The sequence below is a fragment of the Aythya ferina genome, assembly GCF_964211825.1.
Source record: "Aythya ferina genome assembly, chromosome: Z".
Taxonomy (NCBI): domain Eukaryota; kingdom Metazoa; phylum Chordata; class Aves; order Anseriformes; family Anatidae; genus Aythya; species Aythya ferina.
The window spans coordinates 33,141,485-33,165,098 of record NC_140299.1 but is presented as its reverse complement, the minus strand read 5'-3'; positions in this window follow the sequence as shown (position 1 = coordinate 33,165,098).

Sequence of the window (23,614 nt, the reverse complement as noted above, 5' to 3'; positions counted from 1 at the left end):
GAGGGAGATGATTGTCTCCCTCTGCTCTGCTCTTGTGAGGCCTCACTGCATCCAGGTCTGGGGCCCCCAGCACAAGAAGGATGTCAATCTGTTAGAATGGGTCTGGAGAGGGACCACAAAGATGATGAGAGGGCTGGAGCACCTCTCCTATTGAAGACTGTGGGTCATTGTAAACTAAACTAGATAAGGTGATCACAAGAATGTTACTGCTATCAAGACTTGCTGGCTAGTCTTAATTAAGACTAGTTATCAAGAACAACATCATAGAGCCAGAAATAAGAATAATCAAAAAATGCAAATAACAACAGTCTTTGATAAGACAGTTAATATCTTAGTTACTATAGTTAATATCTTAGTTAATATAGTTAATAATCTAAGACTATAGTTTACTTTTTTATTACTGGCCTGTAGTGGGACCACGACATGGCCTCACACCCTTGTCCTTTGTTCGCATACTTAGAAATCTGAGCAAAACTTTACTGTAGTCCTTCACCTCTGCAAATTTTAGCTTGACTTTTCAGTTCTCCTTCATAAGTTCACTCTCCTGCTCCTTTTTAACACTTGCTGTAGTAACATAGTCAGGTTCTGCACTGTTGCATCATAATGTAAGAATCATTTATATTTCTATGGTAGGAACAGAAAAAGGAAATGTCTCAATCGGAAATATATTGAAATAAGAAATCAGCAATATTATGAGATACTTACACTTAAAAGAGTTTATCTTAAATACAGGTTATAAATCAACAGGAGTTCATGATAACAGAGTTAAATAATGTGTATTAATAGGCTTATGGTTGAAGAAAGGAAACAGACATAATGCAGGAAGAAAATCAGGGCTGGAAATTTTAAACAAAGAAATTAAATGATGTAACTGAATTCAGAAGAGAAGTTAAAGACAGAAATTAGTCTAAAATTTAAAATGTGCTACTCATGAGCATTATAAACAGATCTCACTATATACCTGAATCTGAATGAAGTTTCTACTCTTATTTTGTTTAAAGACCATTACAAGTTTTCACAAAGAATGTTGTTAATTTAAATTATCTGAGTATGGGAAAACAAGCAAACAAACAAAAAAGTGATTTGGCTCCACATAATTTCATGGTAACTATATCTTCTGTAGTAATTTTAAGGTCTCCAGCTGGCTGTGATAGTGAAGGATTTTTTTTTTCTTTCCTTTTTTTCCATTTTTTTTTTTAATTATTATTCTGCTTTATTTTTACTTTTTCTTTCTTCCTTTTCCCATTCTTCATTTCCCTCTCCCTTCCCCCCCCCCCCCTCCCAACCTCCCTTCACCCCCTTTTTTCTACTCTTAATAAGAGAGGTATCTCTAATTACTAACTGAAGTGTATCAGACTCATAGCTGTCAAATTTAACTGGATTTAAATTAGTGAGACTGCACTGGGTTTGTTTGTGGTAGAGTTGAAAGTCTTGTTGTGTTGTGTTTTAGATTTGTGACCAAAACAGTGTCTATGTCAAGCTGATATTTTATCTATTGCTGAACAGTATCAAAGCAATTTCTGTTTCTCATTCTACTGCCTCAAGGAATAGGTTGGGTATCTGGTAATAGTCTGGGAGGGTATACAGATGGGACAGCCAACCCAAATTGACCAAAGGGATATTGCATGACATCATGCTTAACTTTAAAATTGCAGATGAGTTGTTTTGTTTGTTTTTGTTTGTTTGTTTGTTGTTCCCCAAGGTATCTGTTATTAAACCGTTTGTATGTTGACCTACAAGTTTTCTCACGTTATCCTTCTGATTCTCTCTCACAACCTGCTGTAAGGGAGTGAGCAAGTGACTGGGTGGGGGTCTACCTGATATCTAGGTTAAAACCATCACCACTTTTATTACTTTTTATGAAACAAGAAAGTAAACCTAAAAAAAAATATTTATTTTATTTTATTTATTTATTTATCTATTCATTTATTTATTTATTTTTCCAGACACCATGTCCTGTTATTTGTCATTGTGGGTTTTATACTTAGGGTACATTATCTCCATCTGCTGATGTAATTTGTTTGGCTGTTTGCTTCGATAATGTTCTTGCTGCTGACTTCTACAAGTCTTTCAGCCTTCCATGTGGTTTTCTTTGGTTAATAATACCCTGTAAGTACTTAGAGTGGCATTTTGATTTGTTACAAAAGGGAAGATTAAACAGCGCTTCTCCTCCCTCCATACAGCAGGTCACCCTTGAACAATTTAAATGTTCCACATTAACCTGTAATATAACATTTTTAATATGACAAATAAAAATAATTTGTTCAAAGTAAACTCTCTTTTCACAAAGAACTTTGAGAACACAAATATGAATGTTGAGAATTCTCAACAAGGTTGAGAATTTTCAAATACACTGCAAATCCAAACATTAAATCTTAGCATCTACAATTTTAAATAAATAAATAAATAATAATGATAATAATAATAAAATGACCTGTGGAGGTCATCTTATACAACAACACCCTGCTTAAACAAAAGCCACTTCTCCAGGAGAATGTCCAGATTACTTCTGAGTATCTGCAAGGATAGAGAATCCACAAGCTCTTTGAATAACCTGTGCCAGTGCTTGGTCATTCTCATAGTAAAAAAAAACAAACACAACAAACAACAAGGCAGGTACACCACTACTTAATGACCTGAGCAAGTCCACTGACTTGCTGACTTCTGACTGCTGACTTATTGACCATGTAATAAATAATATTAATATGTAATTTAAATAAAAATAAACATGTAAACAAACAAACAAAAAAGCACTAATTATTTGGATTTATTTAAAAATATAATCTCTAATATTTTTTAACCTTTATTTTTAGTAATGTTATTGAACATTGTTGTGGTTTTTATTTTTTCTTTTCCTATTCTGATTTCACTACCTTTTCCTAGAAATATACCTAAGAAGGAAGAATTGCAAACCCCTTCCTTTACCACAGATTTCTATGTGCAATAGGGACATTTATGTTTTCAGTAGAAGTATGCAAATTTTCAAAACTCTTATTTTAGAAATTTGCACCTTGCTATTGTTATAAATGACATCTCAATTCAATCTGAATTTTGATATATTTATAAAACAAATATTTCTAAAATTTATGAAAGCTATAAAAGGTATAAAAGGCAAGTAAACAGCGCTGGGTGTGCGGGGAGTCTATACTCCACCAACATGCACACACATCAAACATTCTAAATACATGTATACAGAACATTGCTTTACATAATAACCCGAGTATGCCTATACATACATACAATCAGGATAGGTAAACAAGTAAACAATCCATTAAGTTCCATGACTTAACAGTCTCCATTTTCCATTCCTTTTGAACAATGTCTTGCTTTATGTTGTCTCCTTTTCAAGGCCAATAGGCCTGGGTCAAAAGGCACATCCAGGTCAACAGGGGGCGTAACAGCAAAGGCCTTCGATGGCAGTAGCAGCAGAGGGGCCCATGGCGATGGCGTAGCAGTCTCATCAGCAGAGGAGCCCGCAGCTCCCTCACTATCTAGCAAACCACATGATTCTGACTGTGGTCCCACAGGGCTCTTTTAGGCCTCAGAGACTGCTTTCCAGGTGCCAAGCAATCCCACTGCAACCTTGTCATTTTTAGTTGCAGAGTCCCACACCTTGACCTCAGTTTGGTCCCATATTTCAGACTCATAAACTGTCCGATCGTTAATAAGGAGAATAAGCTGTAAGGTTACCAGGGCAGTCTTTGTTCCTAAGGACGTATGATTCCCCATAATGCGCAACTGCTTACCAGCGGGAGGCAGTTGTGTGCACAGGTCAGCTTCTCTCAGCTTGACCTTATCTCCAGCTCCGGTGAGCCTGTTTCCAGCAACTTTCTGTAAGAGCTTCTCTGAGTGGTTTGCAGAGTCTGGCCAAACCTATCTTCATGAGGTAATCAATGTGCCTGCTCCCATCCTGGTCTCAATTCTGCCAGCCTGTTCCTCTTCACTTCTTTTTCCTGCTTCTTTATTGATGTAACTTCATGGTGCTGCTTTTTTTTTTTTTTTTTTTTTTTTTTTTTTTTTTTTTTTAAAATCTTGAGGGCAGGCTCCCCTCTGATACCCTTCTCTCCACAGCAGTTCTTTTCAAAACAACTTTTCATTGGTCAAACAACTTTGAATGTAACAGCAGCAAACATCCAGAAACATCCATGTCTTAATGGCTGGAGAACAAGAGAACCATCTGGAGAACAAGAAACCGTAGACTGCATGGAATCTCCTGAATCACCCTTCTTTGTTCCCTCTAAACTCTTTTACAGTCCTGATGGCCTCATCTTTAAGAGTCTAATGTTATCTCAACCATGGGGCTTTCCAACCCCCATGGCCACATTCCTAAATCTCCCCCTTCTTTATTAATATCAACCATTTTCTTGACACGAATTACTACTCCATATATAACAGTATTTATTTCAATCACATACAGTACTATTTTTCCCAGTGAAAATTAACATTTCACATTTCAGTGTGCTTTTCCTCTGAAACAGTTCTGTCTTCAAGCAGCAATAATAGTATTAATAATAAATAAACAAATAAATAAATAATAAAAAAACTATTTCCATGAATAAATGAGATCATTCTTGAGTCTATATTTTGCATAGAAATTAAAAGCATCCTAGTTCTCATGGTTTTCATGGTTTTCTTCTTGATTTCCACATTTTTTCCTTCATTTTTTTTTTTTTTTTTTTTTTTTTTCCCTGTAGAGTAGTTACAGATACTTTGTAACTATATGCACTAAGATCACCATTGGACATTAATTCTATAACATAATTTCAAATAGTTGGGAAGCAACCTTGAAGTTTCATAATTCTCTGTCTCTTTTCCAACATTTAAAAGTGTCATTTTTAGGGGAAAAAAAAAATCTGTTTTCTGTTCTATAGATAGGCTTATGGGAATTCACAAAGAAGTTCCACCAAAATTTTATAAAATGCCTTGCTTTGTGTTTCATTTATTATTGGTACTTATTATTTTCCTTTTTTTTTTTTTTTTTAATGTAAATGAAATAACTTGTTAAAAAAAAGAAAAGAGGAATGAAGACAGAAGTTTATTGGATGCTGTTTCAACTACTTTTGATGGTGAGTCTATGCTTTGTAATACGTAACAACAAAACATGCTAAAGCAAGTATGTGGTCAAAAAATAAATAAATAAAAAGGAGGTTTGGTGGGAGATGAATATTTATTTCTGTTCGTTTCTTTCCTCCTCATCATGTAGGATTATTTATTTATTTATTTATTTATTTATTTATTTGTTTTCCACACTTATTCTCCCTTAATTTGATTTCAATGTATATCATTTTCTAGAAAAGATTATCACTGTCTGTAAGCTAGTGTTATATACGGAGTGGTAATTCATGTCCAGAAAATGGTTGATATTAATAAAGAAGGGGGAAATGTGGGAGTGTGGCCATGGGGGTTGGCAAGCCCCATGGCTGAGATAACATTAGACTCTTAAACATAAGGCCATCAGGAATATAAAAGAGTTTAGAGGGAACAAAGAAGGGTGATTCAGGAGACTCCATGCAGTCTATGGTTTCTTGTTCTCCAGCCATTAAGGCATGGAAGTTTCCGGGTGTTTGCTGCTGTTGTTATATTCAAAGTTGTTTGACCAATGAAAAGTTGTTTTGAAAAGAACTGCTGTGGAGTGAAGGGTATAAGAGGGGAACCTGCCCTCAAGATTTAAAAAAAAAAAAAAAGAAAAAAAAAAAAAAGGCAATGCAATGTGATGAAGTATGGCATCAATAAAGAAGCAGAAAGAAGGAATGAAAAGGAACAGGCTAGCAGAACAGAGACCAGGATAGGAACAGGCACATTGATTGCCTCATGAAGATAGGTTCAGCCAAACTTGGCAAACTGGTCAGAGAAGCTTGTACAGAAAGTTGCTGGAAACAGGCGCACTGGAGCTGGAGATAAGGTCAAGCTGAGAGAAGCTGACCTGCACACAACTGCCCCTCGCTGGTAAGCAGCTGCACATTATGGGGAATCATATGTCCTTAGGAACAAAGACTGTCCTGATAACCTTACAGTTTATTCCGTTTATTAACAATCAGACAGTTTATGATTCTGAAACATGGGACCAAATTGAGGTCAAGGTGTGGAACTCTGCAACTAAAAATGACAAGGTTGAGGTGGGATTGTTCGGCACCTGGTGAGCAATCTCTGAGACCTTAAAGAGCCCTGTGGGACCACAGTCAGAAACATGTGGTTTGCCAGACAGTGAGGGAGCTGTGGGCTCCTTTACTGATCTGACTGCTACACCATCGGCCCCTCTGTTGCTATAGCCATCGAAAGCCTTTCCTGTTACGCCCCCTGGTAACCTGGATGTGCCTTTTGACCCAGGCATCATTGGTCTTGAAAAGGAGATGGATATGCTTTTCTTTGATCCGGGAAGAATGGGATACATAGGGCCTGAAGACCAAGTTGCTTGACAACTTAAAGCAAGACATATTGTTCAAAAGGAATGGAAAATGGAGACTTGTTTGTAATCAAGAAAAGGAATGGAAAATGGAGACCGTTGAGTTGTGGAACTTGGAGGATTGTTTGTTACCTTTTCTGATCGTACATATGTATAGGTGTACTCGAGTTTAGTAAGTCATGGAACTTAGAGGATTGTTTGTTACCTTTTCTGATTGTACATATGTATAGGCATACTTGGGTTTAGTATGTAAAGCAATGTTCTGTATATTTAGAATGTTTGATGTTCGTGTGTGCATGTTGGTGGAGTGTAGACTCCCCGCACACCCAGCACTGTTTATTTGCCTTTTATACTTTTTTTGAATATTCCTTTTATGAATATTACTAAATTCAGATTGAGTTTAGACTTCATTTATAACACATATCCATTGCAATTTTTTAACCGTTAAACCTGTTGTCAGGTGAATAGGGAACAGAACACACTGCATGGACTGAGACCAAAAATCTTTCAGTAGTTAAGCTGACACATCTGTTTGAAGTGCTCCAATAGATGAAATTCTTATGTTCTCAGAAAATGTTTTGTTTTGTCTAAGTAATTTCACTGGTAGACTGACTCAAAGGCTCACAAGGAGAATCTTGCATCACTCTGAAACTTTGTAGTAGAAGTGCAATTATTGCTGACCATAAAGATTGGATTCAACCAATATCTAATAAGCATTTACCAAAGCTGTCAGACTTTTACTTGAAAGTTTGCTGAGCAATGCTATATTATACCAAAACAAAGAAGTATCCCTTGTTAGTGATACAGAGGCAAGATTCTATTATTTTCATTATTCCATTTCCATAGTGTGGGTCACACAGATACAGCAAAGTTGAAGCTAATGATCCTTGACAATGACATCCATTCTTCTTTGGCACACTGAATCATATCTGTTGTAGACAGGTAGGTCTGATTTTTCAGGGTGATTCACACAACCCTATTATCTTCATCATTTCAACTATTTATCTTTTATTTTACCCCGGTGTTTTTTTAGAAGTAAATTTGAGTGCAGAAAAATATATAATTTTTTAATAAATATAAATATTTATATATAAATATATAAATAAGAATTACTTTATAAATATATAAATTAATTGCATCTAAAATTAATTATGGATGCAGAACAGCATCTAAGGAATTCAGTATGCAGTGAAAATATGATTTCTAGACTAAATGCCTTTCTGAGAACACTTCACTGCAGCTAGACAGCTGGCAGCCACTGTTTATTGTACTAATTCATTGTTCGTTCATCTTTGTTTTGTGTCTTGCTCTCTTTTTGCCACATCCACACATTCTCTTTCATTTCTTATTTAGACTGAAGGCTCCTTTTTGGCAAGAGCATTTCATATAAATAATGATGCTCTGTGGGCTTCCAGGGAACTTGCATCTTTTCCTCTGGCCAATTTTTGCCATTTGGGCTCATTGAGATTCCCCCCAGGTGATTTAAGCCAAACAAGATTGTAAGCATGTATCCTCTTCCAGTTACAGCTATGCCAACTCAGGAAACTTGCTCATGGTTCCTTATTACCAGTGCCTCAAACCAGCCAGACATAAAGATTGGTTTGCAAGAACTGTATTTATTTCAGTTAAAATAAATAAATGAGTGAATAAAATCAGGCTATTACACCTATGTGAGGTGAAAAACAGTTCTTAGACACATTGTCTCTTTTAAAGACAGTTAGAAAAACTCTGCAAGAGAGTTCAGGATAGACTAAGGAACAGCATCCTTCTTCCCTGCCATCCAGAGGGGAGGGTACCACAGAGGTTGGAGGTGCTGCCACAGGTGCAGCTAGAATTGCCTGTATTCACATGTGTCAATGGTTGCTGATTGTTATTATTATTATTTAAAGTGGGTCTTAAGACTGCCATCCTGTATGAAAAGTGACATTGCAGCATAGGGTGTGAATAATGCTCAAGGATCAAAATATAAATATAAATATAAATTAACACTGATATATAACTACTTCTCATGCAAGCAATGGTAATGAGGACAGTTTAGTGATACTTAGAGCTGAGTAAGTGTCACACTAACTAAATCCCTGAGTAGACCCTTAAAAATTGAAAGAAATCATCAGTGGTTAATACTGATGGAAATACTGAGAGTACATTTTCATATGACATATTTAATTTTTTATTTTTTATTGTGATTACATCTCTGCTGTTGATATTCCAAAATTCCAGAGCAACTGGTTTTGAATATCTAGAAGGGAAAAACAATTTACATTCTGGGGTTAAAAAAATAAATCTGAAATTACATAAAATTTAAACATTTTGAATTATTTTTGCTTTGCTGAGACTAGACAGTGAAAATATATTTGAGAAATTTCAAAACACAACTGAGGGGACATTCTGCAATTCCTGACAATAAACATATGTAAGACACAGATGGGAAATCAATGGTTTTGTAAAACTAAAACTATTTTGTCCCAAAATAGTTGTTTTTCCCATGTGTGACTGTCTTTTATAATTATAATTATTAACTTTAATAAACAAATAGATAAAAGAGATGTAAGGAAAGCAAATTCACTTAAGGTTAACATAAAAAAAAAAAAAAAAACAACAACAACCACAACAACAAACAGGAAGGTCTGTTATAAATATTTTTCTTTTTCCCTTTCCCTTTCCCTTTCCCTTTCCCTTTCCCTTTCCCTTTCCCTTTCCCTTTCCCTTTCCCTTTCCCTTTCCCTTTCCCTTTCCCCTTCCCTTTCCCTTTCCCTTCCTCTTTCCTTTTTCTTTTTCCTATTTCTCTTTCATACATATTAAACATTTCTAGTAAGATGTTTTCATATCTGGGTATTCTATGAACCTTTGGAGATTCACCTACAGCTAATACTGGTGTTTTATACTTTTGTCAAAATACTTGGATTCCACACAGTTATTTATTTTACAAATTTAGAGGAAAAAGAAAGCTATTTCTAGACAAAAGACATAAGCAGCTTAAGACTATGAAATTACCATTAGACTTGAGTTAGGATTTGTAAACAAACAAACAAACAAACAAACATGAATTTACAGGTTTATTTATTTATTTACTTAATAATTTAAGAATATAATTATTTTTTCTTTCCATTTATAAAAGCAATATTTTCCAAGGTCTTCTTTCAAGTCATGAATATATTACCCAGAGCTCCCCAGAGTTCCCTGAGAGGGAGAGAAACAGCTTTTCAACCAGCTGGTGCAGGGTTATACTTGGCATATGGAGCCTGGATTCAGTTATTGACTTACAAGCCCATAAATACCCCCCTAACAACAGCACTGTGTAATACATATTGTTGGGGAACTCCTTAACTTAGATTTCTAAGGTATACAGCCTGCTTATCTGTACACAATACACTGTAAAGCAGAAAAATTGAAAGTAGGTCAGGTTCATAAGATCCTAAAGCTGGTAGAAGCTAGGGAGTCTTCAGTAACAAAATAGATTCTAGGAATTTGTTTAAAAAAGAACCTAGATAAAAATATTTTCAGTAGTCCTTAAAACAATTTTATACTCATTTTGAGTGGTGTATTAGTGAAAGTTGTTGAATTAATACTGAGGAAATATACCTTTTACGCAAGTCAGACACAGCACCAACAGCAACAATATAAGTTTTTTCTTAACAGTGAATGGGCTGTCATGGAAATCTGTATAAAATCTGTATATTCTCTTTACAGCTTAAATCTTTAATATAATTTTAGTTAAGGTATTTTTTTTTCTTCCAATGAGGCACTTAAAATGATTTTTCAGTATTAACCAAATCACTCTTCAATAAAACACTATAAACTATAAACTATATATATATATAAACTATAAAAAACTATAAACTATAAAACACTATAAAGTATAAAACACTTTTTTTTGTTAATATTTGAAAATTCTCCTGATCATTTGACTGACAAAAATAATGCAAGTTCTGTGTAAGCTGAATAGATCAATCCTCATGTTGTGTTGGCTTGTAACAGCTGGGATCTACCAGTGCCAAGTGATAATTAAACAAAGTTGGCAAGAGAATTCTGGGAAAAGTTTTGTATGCAAAACGAACAATATATCTTCTGTTAGGAAGTTTCTGGTGGGTGTGTTAAAAAAAAAAAAATAAAAATCATTTGAATTTCTGAGGTGTTTTATTTAATCATTTGTTAGAAGTAAAGACAATTTCTATCAATTTAAAACATGGAGGTTAACTCTGAAGATCATTAAAATCAGAAATGTCAGCCAAGAAGCAGAATTCCTGAAAAGTTACCTTACTTAGGGAACCAGAGAACTTCTTAACAGAATGCATAATTCATTATTTCTGCCTAATTTCCAGGCTGGCAAAACAATCATGTAAATTTTATGACCTAGGTTAAAGGGAGATTTTTTGCACAACCTCTACACACATACACACACACAAAACAATATTTTGATCTAAATTCTGGCTTTAAGAGTGGCATTCCATTAGACAAGATAAACTTGCAGAATGATCAAGACTTTAAAAATGCTTACTTGAAACAAACAAACAAACAAACAAACCTCTAAACATATATATTTTTAATGACTTTAAATATTCACAGTACAAAAAAGAAACACATAGGTAGGAAATGTTAAATACATTATATACATATATAATGTATACACCATAATTAGACATTCCCAAAGGAAGATAGTGACTTTGTGTGACAAGTATGTACAAGGAAATGACAAGCGTGTAATATTGGAATGAGAGAAGGAAATGAAACTTTCTGAAGAAACCTCTATGAATAATTTGTTCATCTCTATTTATTAACCATGGATCTTATTGACACAAAGGACTATATGGAACTGTAAGGCTGGAACCAATAAGCCAATTCAACAGTCTGTACTCCAGGTTGCAGCACTGTGATGCTTTGAACCAAAATATATTACTTGAGAAGAACTCAGAATTTATGAGAGTGATATCTTATTACTTGCTTATTGCTGTTGGCAATAGATAAACCTGTTTTGAAGTTTTTCCAGTTCTTTTTGGAAAGGGCTTGGAGGTTATTGTGATGATGTCCTATGTGCTTAACTGTCACGCAAGTTTTATCATCTTAAAGCATCTCAACCTATCTTATAGTACTTATTCATTAAATAAAGGCCAGACAGACTTTCTTTTGGACAGGTACATTATACAGCAGCTACTTTTGTGAATAAATAGAAAGACTTCACTGCTCTGATTCTCAAGTTGTCTGCCTCTCAACAAGGAGATAATATTTTCAGCTTACCTTTCATTTTCTGTTTAATTATAATACAGTATCTGAAATCAAAAGAACTCCTGGGGCAGTGGTTTTAAACTGTAGGTCTCTTATTTATTTCTTTTGTCCTTTCCTCTACATCCTGTCATTTAGTGTTTTGCCCAGTATGAACTATAACCATTCTTGGTATCTCCTAGTAATTCTCTTCAAATTTATTTTGACAAGAGGTGAGGAAAAGGTTGGATTATTTAATGCCTTCTTTGTCTCAGTCTTTAATAGTAAAACAAATTGTTCTTGGGGTACCCAGCCTCCTGAATTGGAAGACAGAGACAGGGAGCAGAACAAAGCTCTTGTAATGCAAGGAGAAATGGTTATTGACTTTTTATACCATTTGAACACACACAAATCTCTGGGGCCAGACAGGATCTATCCAAGGGAATTGAAAGAATTGGCAGAAGTGCTCACCAAGCCACTTTCAACAATTTACTGTCCTGTCTAACCAGGGAGGTCCCAGTTGACTGGAAGTTATCAAATGTGACACCTATCTATAAGAAAGTCAGGAAGGAAATTCCAGGAAGTTACAGACTTGTCAGTCTGACCATGGTGCCAGGGAAGGTGTCATGGTTTTGTCTGAGATAAAGTTAATTTTCTTCACAGATGCTCACACAATGCTGTGTTTTGGATTTTTGATGAAAATAGTGCTGGTAACATACCAATGTTTTCAGTTGTTGCAGAGCAGATTTTACACGGAGCCAAGGACTTTTCCACTTCTGATGTTGCTCTGTCAGTGAGGAGGCTGGGGATGAACCAGCAAACCAGCAGATGAAAGAGGACACAGCCAAGACAATTGACCCAGACTGTCCAAAGACATATTTCATAGTGCATAGTGTCATGCACAGCAATAAAACCTGATGTGAAGAAGGAGGAATGGCGGAGATGTTCAGAGTGATGGTGTTTGTCTTCCCAAGAAACCATTATGTGTGATGAGCCCTGCTTTCCTGGAAGTGTCTAAACACCTGATGGCTGATGGAAAGTAGCTAATAAACTCTTTGTTTTGTTTTGCTTGTGCATGCTGTTTTTACTTTACCTAGCAAACTGTCTTTATCTTAACGCAAGAGTTCTTGCACTTTTACCTTTTTTATTCTCTTCCCCATCCCATGTGGCGAGAGTGAGCAAGCAGCTGTGTGGGGGTGGAGGTGTTGATCAACTTCTGGATGAACATGAGACAGCAGAGTGCCCAGGTGGCCAAGAAGACCAATGCTATCTTGGGCTGCATCAAAAATTGCATGGCCAGCAGGACTAGGGAAGTTATTGTTCCTCTGTTCACTCTGTGTGTGGTACTGGTGAGACCACACCAGAGTACTCTGTTCTGTTTTGGGCCTCTCACTACAACAAGCATATTGAGTTGCTTGAGTGTGTGCAGAGAAGAGCAATGAAGCTGGCAAAGGGACTAGAAAAGAATACCTGTGAGAAGTGGCTGCTTGAACTGGGATTGTTTAGTCTGGAGAAGAGAAGGAAGAAGGGAGACCTCATCAGTCTATAACTATCTAAAAGGAAGTAGTGGCAAGGTGGGTGTTGGTATCTTTTCTCAGGTGGCAAATGAGAGAACGTCAGGTATTGGCCTTAGGTTTTATAAAGGGGTTTTAGACTAGGTATCAATGATAAATTTATTCAAGAAAAGACTGGTTAAGCATTTGAACAGGTTGTGTAGGGAATTGGTGGAGACATCATCTCTGAAAGTATTTAAGAGACGTGTGGAGATGAGAGTTCTTATGTCACTTAGGGACATGGTTTAGTGGTGGTCATCGTATTGTTAGGTGATGACTGGACTTGATGATCACAAGGATCTTTTCGAATAAATTGCTCTGTGTTTCTGTTTGCCACTAATAGATTTAAAATAACATGAAACACACATTTTTCAGTAGTATGTTCTTTCTGATTCAACAAAATACAAAAAAAAACAAACAAACAAACAAAAAAAAAACAGACAACAAACAAATATAATCCTCTTTGATTTAGTTCTTTTAAACAAGTTATCAGAGAGCTTTAAATTTTCCAGACTATTAAAACATCAGTTTTGACAATGAATATAGTAACTGAGACATTTCATAAAGTGCAGTTGTGTATTGTAACATTGCAAATCTTGGAGCACAGGTTGAAAGATTTTCATCCAGATATGTACTGTGTAAGCACATCACAGAATAGTATCACAGTACTCTAAAGCTTCTATCTGTCACTAAGTATAAAATGCAGCTGGTTATTATTGTGGGAATACAGTGGTCATTCAGGTGACATCATGTAGGAACTTTTCAATGCAGACCAATACTGGAAAATAATTTGGATATGTATGAAATTTCTAGTTTTAATCCATTAACTTTGAGAAAGAGCAATGGCAAGCAGGATGTAGAAACAGAAACAAAGGGGAGGCAATAATAAAAGCAAACAGACCATTGTGTGTTAAAATGAGAAAGGAGAAAGAACAGGAAAAAAAATCTCACAGTGCATGACAAATTTACTCACATTCATGCTAGGCTATCAAAGAAAGGCATTTCTATTAGAAGGTACATGATGAGCTCCCTGTTATGACAATGGTCCACCGTAAGATCTATATTACTGTGATTTTGCACCCTTCTCATGCATATACACTGGTGAAGTAGTTGGAGCTCATTTTAAAACAAAAATGAAAACAAACAAGCAAAAATCTCCAAATTTACATAAATCTACAGCCTTTTCTCTGTATACAAGAAGGCTGTGGTAAGACAAGAAGGCAACCTGTTCCAATGCTTCACTATCCTTACAATAAAGAATTTCCTCCCAAAGTCTAGTCTAAATCTATTCTCTTTTAGTTTAAGACCTTTCCCCCTTGTCTTGTCATTATCTACCTGAGTAAAAAGTCTTCCATATCTTTTACAACACCCCTTTAAGTACTGAAAGGTTGCCAGGAGTTCTCTCTGGAGCCTTCTCTTCTCCAGGCTGAACATCCCCAGAGCTTTCTGCTTTTCTTCATAGAAAAGGTGCTTGGGTTCTCCAGTCATCTTTGTAGCCCTCCTCTGGACTTGCTCTAACAGATCCATATCTTTCTTTTGCTGGAGGACACAAATCTGGATGCAGTACTCCAAGCAGGGCATCACAAGGGCAGAGTAGAAGGGGACAATCACCTTTCTCATAGTGTTTCACACACCTCTTCTGATTCAGCCCAGGATGTAGTTAGTCTTCTGGGCTGCAAGTGCACAGTGCTGGTTCATTTTGAGCCTTTTGTCCACCAGGACCCCCAAGTTCTTCCCCATAGCGCTGCTCTCAGTGAATTCACATGGGCCCTATTCTCAAGCCTGTCCAGGCCCCTTTCAATGACATCTATTCCTTCTTTGGTGTCCACCACACCATTCAGCTTGGTGTCATGTGCAAAGATTCTGAGGGAGCACTCAATCCCATCATATATGTCATTAATAAAGATATTAAACAGTACCACTCCCAAGACCGACCCCTGATTGATACCACTCATCACCAGCCTTCACCTTGATATAGAGCCATTGAACATTACTCTGAGTTTGGCCACCGAGCCAATTCCTTATCCAAAGGATAGTCCACCCTTCAAATCCATATCTTACCAATTTAGAGATTAGGATGTTGTGTGGCATCATGTCAAAGGCCTTACAGAATTCCAAGTGAGTGACATCAGTCAGCCTTCCCTTGTCAATGGATGCCATTAGTTGATCATAGAAGGCCACGAAATTGGTTAGGCATGATTTACCCTTGGTCAAGCCAGGCTGGCTGTCCTGGATCACTTCCTTGTCCTGCATGTGCCTTAATGTTGCCTCCTGAAGGATCTGTTCCTTGATCTTCCAAGGCACAAAAGCGAGGATCACCAGACTGTAGTTCCTCGGGTCCTCCTTTCTACCCTTTTTTAAAGTGTGAGTGAGGTTTCCCTTTTTCCAGTCACTGGGGACTTCACCTGACTGTCATTTTTCAAATATGATGGAGAGTGACTTGGTGACTACATCAGTCAATTCCCTCAGGACCCTGAGATGCATGCCATCAGGCCCCATAGACATGTAGTTTTTAAGTTGCATCAGGAGGTTCTGAACTGCATACCGTAGGAGGAACCTCAAATTGGGGCAGATTAAGACAGTGAGGATGAAGGAGTGGCAGAGACGTGCTACGGACAGACTGCACCCTCCTTTCCTTATTCCTTCATGCCACCTGGGGGGAGGATGTGGAAGAGGGTAGAAAGAGGGGTGGTGGTTTTAGTTTGCTTTTAGTTCTCACTGATGTAGTCTGCTAACAATAGGCAAAAAATTACATTCATCTCTGTACACTTTTGCATGTGACAGTAATTGGTGAATGATCTCCCTTTCCATCTCTCAGCTGTTTCTTTGATCATATTTTCTCCTGTTCTGTTGAGGAAGGGGAGTGAGAGCATGGTATGGTGGTGCTTAGCTATCTACCGGTACTAAACCAACACACTGGTTCACTTTTATACTACACAAATATTTGTGTATCTCACTAATGAAGAAATTACTAGCAGGATATTATTATTGTTGTTGTTATTGTCATTATTATTATATTTTATTTAAGATAGAAGGAAGATCTCAAAATACTAAACCAAATCAAATCAAATCAAATCAAACTTGTTATATCAGTATATTTTATCTTAAAATAATGTTTAAAAGTCAAGGGTTAGCTTATGTGGTTAGCTTCATATCTGGGAGATAAAAGCCTTTATAATGATCAGAAAAAAAATGAGCAGTGTAGCCTGGGTATTATTTCAATTGAAAATCAGTAATTCAAATACAGGTCCTCTTCATTACTTAAGCAAGTTTGTCTTTATCATGCAATATGACAAGGTCTTCATCACTTCACATGACTTTTACTTTTTAGAGGAGTTAAAACAATTTTACGGTATTTAGTTATTTTATGAAAATAATATTTTAAGGACCTCTTACATTTAATTTTCATTATAAAACCAGCTGTAGAAGGTGAAAATCATTATATATAATGTGGAAGATTATTGCTCAAAAAATCAAATTTTGCATCTTTCTCTTGATTTAGCCTTATTGACAGTTTATTGTCTGACAGTCTCTCATCTGACAGTCTCTCATGACCCACAAAGGTATACATGTATTCCCTGTTAATTTCAGTAGGAGATATACTAGATCATTTGAGCAGTTTAACAAAATCTTGCTCATTGTCTGGTAATAAATCCCCAAGAATAGAGCCAACTGAAAATAATCTCTAGATGGGTTCAGGCTTAGTCCTTTAACACTATTGTTAGATGAAATATCCAGCTCTTAGTTTTAAGGTCTACTCTGTTTAGTGGTAATTGGAAAAATCCATAGAAGCGTCCATGCCTGAGGAATTAGAGTGACTCTTGGTCACTGTACTGTCCTCATATATAAGATTCGAGGACAGTACAGTGGCTGTTTCTAAGGATGGAAAAATGACACCTCTTCTACTGTTTCATGAAGCTTCCTCTGCTGCAAAAATAGTTTGTTTATTTATTTATTTATTTATTTTTATTTTATTTTATTTTATTTGGTTCGCTGTTTTTTTGAATGTAGAGCATTTTCTTTTCTGGGAATCATAGAAATGAAGGAGTAGCTCTAAGAAGAAAAGATCACAAAACAAAAACAAAAACAAAACAAAACAAAACAAAAAAACAACTCCACACTCTTGTAGACTATAGAGTGTGTTACACACAGTACAGCATACTCTAACATATAATTCTCTTCTTTCAGAGATTATGACTGTAAAGCAGAGTGCTAACACCAGTTTCTTTCCACTTTGTGACAATAGCTCATCATTACACAAAAAAGCAGTGCCACTTCCTTCTGTAATGAGCTGTTAGTAAGAATGGTTCACAACATAGCAGTGTTACATAAGTTTGAAATTCACAATTTTTATTCTGTATAGCTTCTGAAGAAGGTTGTATGGGGACACATGAAAGAGTTTGTGAACTTGTTGATTGTTTATAAAATATTAAAAACTGTCCAACACACAGAAGCAGTAAAAACAAGATTAACATTATGCAAAAAATAGACCTATAAAAGAAAGCTTTTATGGCCAACACCATTAAAAAGGTGTTTATTATTATTATTGTTGTTCTTGTTTTGTTGTTGTTGTTATTATTTATTTATTAACCTTTGAAACACTGAAAACTTTTCAAGAACAAAAGTCTATCTCACCAAAATAAAAAATATGTATGTGAGTTATTAGGACTGAAAATGCAAAAACAGCTCTAATTTTAAAAATTATATATATATATATATATATACATATATATATATATATATATATATATATATTAAGTAAAGGGCATTTCCCCATTGAATCTTCTAGATTTTTGGAAATATTTGAGTGTTTTTATCTCAAATTTGTCTAGCACATAACTGATGCCTTCATACCAAGATATTAATATCATAATTCATATGTAATTAAACTGTTGATGTAATAAAACTTTGTAAGGTCTCTGGAAATTTATTGAGCTTATACTAAAATAAGTTCAGTAAGTATTATTCAAAATGAGGATAGATATCAGATGATATCCTCATAGACTTGCAGTCTATGCAAGTGTGGATACACACTCTCTCTCCTGAGGAAAATGTTTATTTTTAAGCTTTTTTAGCTTACAACAGTTTTTTAAAGCATAGAATGGCTTGTATTAGATGGCATCTTAAAGATCATCCAACTCCAACCCCCCTGCCATGTTGAGGGATTTTTGAAACAGCAAAGATCCCATGGCTTGCTGCAGCTGAGCAAACCAAGCTACCAGGACGACTACGAGAAGTTCCCATGACAGTGTTCCCACATCGCCCAATTGAGGAATTTAGAAAAATATTGTTGCCAGCAGCTGGCTTCAAGGACAAGGTCTAAGTGACTGCTAATCACAAGGGGGTTGTTTTCTTGCAGGTGGGGTTGTTTTCTTGCAGGTGGGGTTGTTTTCTTGCAGTTGTTTGTCTGAGTGCTTTTGACCAATAATCTTGTGTGAGACACTATCCGCCCTTGTTAAGTTTACCATAAAAGTCAGGCTTTTTGGGTAATAAAATAGAGCATGATCTGACCATACTGGTGTCTGTCATGTTTTTGGCCGTTCTTCCTGCAATACTGCCATAGGGAGGGATGCCACCCACTACATCAGGTTCCCCAGGGCACCACACTTAGCCTGGCTGGCCTTGAACACCTCCAGGGCTGGGGCATCCGCAACTTCTATGAGCAACCCATTCCAGTGCCTCACTACTCTCTGAATGAAGAATTTCCTCCTAAAATCTAATATAAATCTTCTCTCTTTTAGTTAAAGACCATTCTCCCTTTTCCTATCATTATTTGCCTGAGTAAAAAGTCACTCTTCATCTTTTTTATAAGTGCCCTTTAAGTACTGAAAGGCTGTAATGAGGTTGCCCTGGAGTGTTCTCTTCTCCAGGTTAAGTATCCCCAGCTCTCTCTGTTTTTCTTCGCAGGAGAGGTGCTTCATCCTTCTGATCATCTTTATAGCCCTCCAGTGGAGTCCCTCTAAGAGGTCAAAATCTTTATTGTGCTGCAGGCCTCACTGGATGCAGTACTCCAAGTGTGGTCTCAGAAGGACAGAGTAGAGGCTAACTCCTCTGTCCATCATATGTTCCCCCTTCAAATATGTATCTTTTCAATTTAGAGATTAGGATGTCATATGGGACCATGTCAAAAGCACTTAGAAGTCTAACTAGATGGCAGCAGTCAGTCTTCCTTTGTAAACTGATGCAGTCAATACAGCATAGAAGGCCACCAGATTGGTCAGGCATTATTCGCCCTTGAAGATGACATGATGATTTTATTCTTGTCAAAGTTGTATTCGATATAAACAACTTGAAAATTACATTCCAGTGCTTGACTGGTAACTAAGAAATGAATAATGCAATACAACATAGAATAGAACCATAGAATTATTTAGGTTGGATAAGACCTCTATGATATTCGAGTTAACCTAGCACTTCCAAGTCTGTCATTAACCATGTCCCTAATCATTGCAACCTCCCCATTTTTATTTATTTTTTTTAATTTTTATTTTTTTTTAATACCTCCAGGGATGGTGACTCACCCACTTCCTCAGGCAGCCTGTTCCAATTCCTTCACAACACTTTCAGTGAGGATATTTTTCCCAATACCCAACCTTCACCTCCCCTGGTGCAACTTGAGGCCATTGTCTTATCCAATCTGTTCCAATTCATTCGCAACCCTTTCAGTGAAGAATTTTTTTCCTAATATACAACCTAATCCTCCCGTGGCAGAACTTAAGGCCATTCCCCCTTGTCTTTGCACTTGGTGCTTTGGAGAAAAGATTTTTTTTTTTTTTCTTTTCTCTCTGAAGGTCATTCATGAGGTAGAAGTGATTTGCAAGATTGATTATACATTGCTTTTTAGCATTCAGTTTTTACAAAAATACCTGAGCTCATATGATGTTTACATTTTTGTACTTTCTGGTGTTGTCACCCCCTGCCCCCCCAACTTCTTTGTTGTGGTAGTATGATATTACCAGTTTCTGTTTGGGAAATTGAAATCTCCTATAGAATCATTTAGGTTTTATAAGTCCTCTAAGATCTTCAAGTCCAACTGTTATCCAAGCACTGCCAAGTCTATCATTAAACTGTGTCCCTAATAATCACTACGCATTTTTTAAATACCTCCAGCAATGGTGACTCAACCACTTCCTTGGCAGCCTGTTTTAATTCCTTCACAACACTTTCAGTGAGGAAATTATTCCCAATACTCAACCTTCACCTTCCCTGGTGCAGCTTGAGGCCATTGTCCTATCACGTGCTGCTTGAGAGAAGAGAATGAGACCCATCTTGTCTCAACCTCCTTTGACGTAGTTGTAGGGAGTGATAAGATCTCCTCTGAGACTCCTTTTCTCTAGGCTAAATAACCCAAGTTCCCTCAAATTATTTTTGATATGTGGGATAATAATTTGTGTCAGGAAGATGGTTGATATTAATAAAGAAGGGGGAAATGTGGGAGTGTGGCCATGGGGGTTGGCAAGCCCCATGGCTGAGATAACATTAGACTCTTAATGATGAGGCCATTCAGGAATGTAAAAGAGTTTACAGGGAGCAAAGAAAGGTGATTCAGGAGACTCCATGCAGTCTCAGGGTTGCTTGTTCTCCAGCCATTAAGGCATGGAAGTTGCTGGATGTTTGCTGTTACTGTTATATGCAAAGTTGTTTGACCAATGAAAAGTTGTTTTTGAAAAGGACTGCTGTGGGGAAAAGGGTATAAGAGGGGAGCCTGTCCTCAAGAAAAATAAATAAATAAATAAATAAATAAATAAATAAATAAATAAATAAATAAATAAATAAAAGCAACATGATGAAGCTATGTCAGGGACATTGATCACCTCATGAAGATAGGTTCAGCCAAGCTCAGCAAACCGCTCAAAGAAGCTTGTACTGAAAGTCATAGAATCATAGAATCATAGAATATCCTGAGTTGGAAGGGACCCTTAAGGATCATCAAGTCCAACTCTCGACACCGCACAGGTCTACCCAAAAGTTCAGACCATGTGCCTAAGTTCACAGTCCAATCTCTTCTTAAATTCAGACAGGCTCGGTGCAGTGACCACTTCCCTGGGGAGCCTGTTCCAGTGTGCAACCACCCTCTCTGTGAAGAACCCCCTCCTGACGTCCAGCCTAAATTTCCCCTGCCTCAGCTTAACCCCGTTCCCGCGGGTCCTGTCACTAGTGTTAATGGAGAAAAGGTCTCCTGCCTCTTGACAACCCCTTACGAGGAAGTTGTAGACTGCGATGAGGTCTCCCCTCAGCCTCCTCTTCTCCAGGCTGAACAGGCCCAGTGACCTCAGCCGTTCCTCGTACGTCTTCCCCTCCAGGCCTTTCACCATCTTCGTAGCCCTCCTCTGGACACTTTCCAACAGTTTCATGTCCTTTTTATACTGTGGTGCCCAGAACTGCACACAGTACTCGAGGTGAGGCCGCACCAGCGCAGAGTAGAGCGGGACAATCACCTCCCTTGACCTACTAGCGATGCCGTTCTTGATGCACCCCAGGATACGATTGGCCCTCCTGGCTGCCAGGGCACACTGCTGGCTCATATTCAACTTGCTGTCTACCACGACACCCAGATCCCTCTCTTCTAGGCTGCTCTCCAGCGTCTCATCGCCCAGTCTGTACATGCAGCCAGGGTTTCCCCGTCCCAGGTGCAGGACCCGGCACTTGCTCTTATTGAACTTCATGCGGTTGGTGATTGCCCAGCTCTCCAACCTGTCCAGATCCCTCTGCAAGGCCTTTACGCCCTCATTTGAGTCCACAACTCCTCCAAGTTTGGTGTCATCAGCAAACTTGCTCAAAATACCCTCTATTCCTACATCCAGATCATTTATAAAAATATTGAAATGTACCGGCCCTAAAATGGAGCCTTGAGGGACCCCACTGGTGACCGCCCGCCAGCCTGACGCAGCTCCATTTACCATAACCCTTTGGGCCCTGCCCGTTAGCCAATTGCTCACCCAAGTCGATGGAAATCAGCATACCAGAGCTGGAAAGAAGCTAAAGCTCAGAGAAGCAGACCTGAGCACACAACTGCCCCTCGCTGGTAAGCAGCTGCACATTATGGGGAATCATACGTCCTTAGGAACAAAGACTGTCCTGGTAACTTTACAGCTTATTCCCTTTATTAACAATCAGACAGTTTATGATCCTGAAATATGGGACCAAATTAAGGTCAAGGTGTGGGACTCTGCAACTAAAAATGACAAGGTTGCAGTGGGGTTACTGAGCACCTGGCGAGCAGTCTCTGAGGCCTTAAAGAGCCATATGTGACCACAATCAGAAACATGTGGTTTGCCAGATAGTGAGGGAGCTGTGGGCTCATCCACCTATCCTTCTGCTACACCATTGCCCACCTCCACCACTACTGCCATCGCAGGCCTTTGCTGTTACGCCCCTATGATTCTATGATTCTATGATTCTAAGTGGTAATGCTTCCTTGCTTATCTGACTTGGCTTAACACCATGATTTTCACCTAATTATCCTAAGGAGTCTGGTTGTCTGCATTTTACAGGGTCACCTGCTATACTTTCTTATCACTGCAAGCATATCTCAATACACATTCCTTTCCTCTAAAAAATGTAAAACAATTTTTTGCAACTCTGCAAAAACAAAATTTCTGTTCCCACATACAGTACTATTATTGGTGTGTGAAATCAATCCCTTCTTCATGTTCGTCAGAAATGCTTCCTTTGTGTGGTGTAACGACCACACAGACACCAGGGTTCTTTCAGGATCAGTAACCGATACTTCTTTATTGATGACATAACTTCAGCTCTCTCTTACAGAAGGTCTAACTTTATCTCTCATATTGAATAATCTCCCATAATTTCGTTATCTTGTTGCATCCCTTATCAAGAACAGCCTCCCTTCTTATACCATTCCCCCCACAGCATTACTTTTCCACTAACTAGTCATTGGTCAACAACTTTCCCGGCAACCGCAAACACCCAGCAACTTCCATGCCTTAACGGCTGGAGAACAAGCAATCCGAGATGGCAAGGCCGCCTGAATCACCCTTCTGTGTTCCCTCTAAACTCTTTACATTTCTGATGGCCTCATCATTAAGAGCCTGATGTTATCACCAACTTGAAGGCTTGTCGACCCCCTTGGTCACACTCCCACATTTTACACTCCCTTTTCTCACTTCTGCTCCATGCTTAAGAGCATTTGTGATTATCTATTTATAGCTGACAAATGTAGAACTACATTTCCTTTAGTTTTGAAAAGGAACAGCAGTAGCATTTGTTTGTTTGTTTGTTTACTTATTTATTTCAGATAAAATATTTCAATTTAAAAAACTTAGTGGAACAAGGAACTAGAATCATATTTTTAGCTTATTATTTCAAAGATTATGAAATCTCTATCACAGTAAAATGAAATACCTTTTAACCATGTCTTTGAATTTTGATTGTTTGGTTTTATATTTTTAAACAAATGGTCTTGTACCCAGAAATTCAAAAAAGATGAACAAATTCT